Source organism: Dufourea novaeangliae, unplaced genomic scaffold, assembly GCF_001272555.1.
Source record: "Dufourea novaeangliae isolate 0120121106 unplaced genomic scaffold, ASM127255v1 scaffold228, whole genome shotgun sequence".
NCBI classification, from domain to species: Eukaryota; Metazoa; Arthropoda; class Insecta; order Hymenoptera; family Halictidae; genus Dufourea; species Dufourea novaeangliae.
In genome coordinates, this window is record NW_015374150.1 from 1,608,174 (window position 1) to 1,611,131 (window position 2,958).

Here is a 2,958-nt window from a genome sequence, read left to right on the forward strand (position 1 = left end):
TTTAGTTAACAATCGTCATGAACATTAAGACATAGTCATTGTTTAATAGTTTGCAATAAAGTAAAATTTATTACACGTAAAAGTTCATTACACGGTTCATATCTTGAAAGTTTCTGTATATTTCGATTTATATTTGTTATAAACAATAACAATTTGCAATTACAAGACAGCTGACAGAATGTTTAACAATATTTCTCAGAGAGATAATTGTTTTAACAATTACCTTATTAGAAATAATAAAGTAATCGAGAAATAATTTTTGGTGCGCTCGAGTTTCCAGTGCACTCAATGTTCGCGCACCTGACCGCGCACCAGTGCGCGCAAGTTCACGGTCGCCGCGAGCCCATAAATACGAGCGCGCAATGAAAAATCCTCAGTTCATTCGCGTCCGCGGACCTCGTCGAGGTCTTTCGATTGCTGACCACTGGTTGACACTGGTCAAGGGGGGTTCAAGGGGTTCTCTCTATTATCCGAACTCGACTGAGGGGTTCGTTTTTTTTTTATTTTTATTTTTTATTGTGATTTATTTTAATTAATTGGGTTATATTTTACTTTATTTTAATTAGGTACTTGTGTGTTAATTTGATTTATTTTAATTATATGTATTTTATTTTGATTTATTTTAATTATATGTATTTATTTTGATTTATATTAATTATATGAGTTTTATTTTGATTTATATTAATTATATGTATTTTATTTTGATTTATTTTAATTATATGTATTTATTTTGATTTATTTTAATTCTATGTGCTTTTTTAATCGATTAATAAATCTTCAACCAAAGCAGTACCATCCACTTCCCATCTCGGAATCCATTTTATTTCTGCCCCTATGTATCTCAATCGTCCCTATAGGTAAACAGATATTATTCAGCTGAATTCGAACGTTTCGCCAGATTCATAAATCTTAAATATCCCACGACGTGCATGCATTAATTAGAAAATTCAACCGGGACTGGCGCTGAGCGTATTCCACCCGAAAGGGTAATGCGATCCGAAGAAACCCGGTATGAAATTGCCACAATTAATCAGCCGGCGAATAGAAGCTAAAAAAAAACGTTCGAAATCGCTGGATCGGTGGCAAAGTGAAAAGCGAATCTCCTCGCGGGAAATGAATGAGCCCGCGTGTTCGATCTGGAGAAATCGTCGTCCTTCCCTGTGGTAATTTTCCTAAGAAGTATCGACTGGCGCGTCGCGACGGGAAAGGAACTAAGATCGGGGATTTCAATCCAAGGTTTCGGCTCTCGGGATTTCCATTCACGTTGATTGCCACGCTGTGGGAAGGGCCGTGATCGACCTAGAAATACGTTAAAAATTGCCTGTACCAAGCGAACGGGCCCTTCTGTGGATTACGTCGAACGACAAACCGACTGCAAGGTTAAATGGGGAACGCTTTAGCCCTTCGACAACAACGATACAACGAGCGGAATACAGTTCACGACGGGGTTGCAGAATCTCGCTCTGGATTTACAGACGGGTGTAATAGAGCAAATAACACTTTTGTAAAAAGGCATTTATTGTGTAATTTTACTACTAGTCCCCATAGATTCAGTAATAATAAAATTTGATATGAAAAGAAAACTTAAAAAGAAACTTGTGGTATCGCGGAATAATTTCCAATTCATCCCAGAAGAGAAAGACGAAAAAGAAGAAAACGAAAACGTAATTAACACCGTAATTGGAGAAATGTTGTAAGATAATATAATTTTACAGAACAACGTATAATTTTATACGAAACGTACAGTTCATTTCTATACGAAAATGGTTCACCCCAATTCAATAAACGACACACTTTTTAAAAGAAACCTTGTTGACTAGCCAATGTGCTTTTCTTGTCGAAACATCCGAGGAAGTATAAAGCACCTTATATTTCAAAGAACACATAATAAAATTAGAAGCTAATTATCATATATATATATATATAAAAAATGAATACAAATAACATAGATTGCATATAAAGAGTCCTCAGGTAGTAATGAGTTTATGCTCACAGACTGCAAAAGAAAGTGCACTGAAAGAAAAACAAATAAATGTATTTACAGACGACGGGATCGATCGATCGCGTCCATCGGTGGAATTCGTAGTCCGAACGACCGGGACCAGGGTGATTTAGCTTTGAACTTTCGACGATCCTTCGCCCTCTATAGGTCGGGAAATTGATTTACGATCATTTGATTTTTCTCGTTCCCAGAAACGCTGGATTGACGAAGCGTGCTTGAGACGGAACTTTTGAGAATTCACGAATGTGTGTCCATGAAATCATAGTAGAAAGAATTATTTTGCACAGTTCGTATAGGGTTGAAAAATGCATAACTAGAGAAGCGACGCGTTTTAGAAGTAGAACTTATAAGTTACCTTGCAATTCTCGACTGACTGTCGACCACTCTAAATAGCTGAAAAGTTACTGACCCTGTGTTCGTCAGGAAAATGGGGATATCGATAGTCTGGCAGCGAGATTCGGCGACCTAGCGAAGATACGTCGCTGCTGTAATTGTTTGGAGAGGGCAACGAGGCAACGACAGAATACTAAAACTTGTCGTACACGAGTGGAGCCCGGTGTTATGACTTCTGGCGTTTCATATGGCCGTGGAAGAGGTCCTTAAACTGAATTTTGACAGGATTGTGTAGACGGCGCTGCCAGAGTCGGCGGAACATTCAACGGGAGCAAGTGGGTGTGAGGCATTCTGGCAAAAGCAAGACGTAACTAACTTCAGAAACTACAGGGGCAACATTCGCAACTCGCTGGAATCCTTAATTCCGTTGGTTTACGTTTTCGTGGCCGCGTGTGCCAGCAGCTCAGCCCCGTTCGCTAATACTTTCGGCCTGCTCGCGGGCTTTCTCGACAAGTTTCGAAAGCTTATCGAGCAGGATATCAGACTATTTTCTGCCAGATCGACGAACAGAACATTGCGGCCGTAAGCTCTGACCTCGGTACACATTTCGCGAACAATTTTGG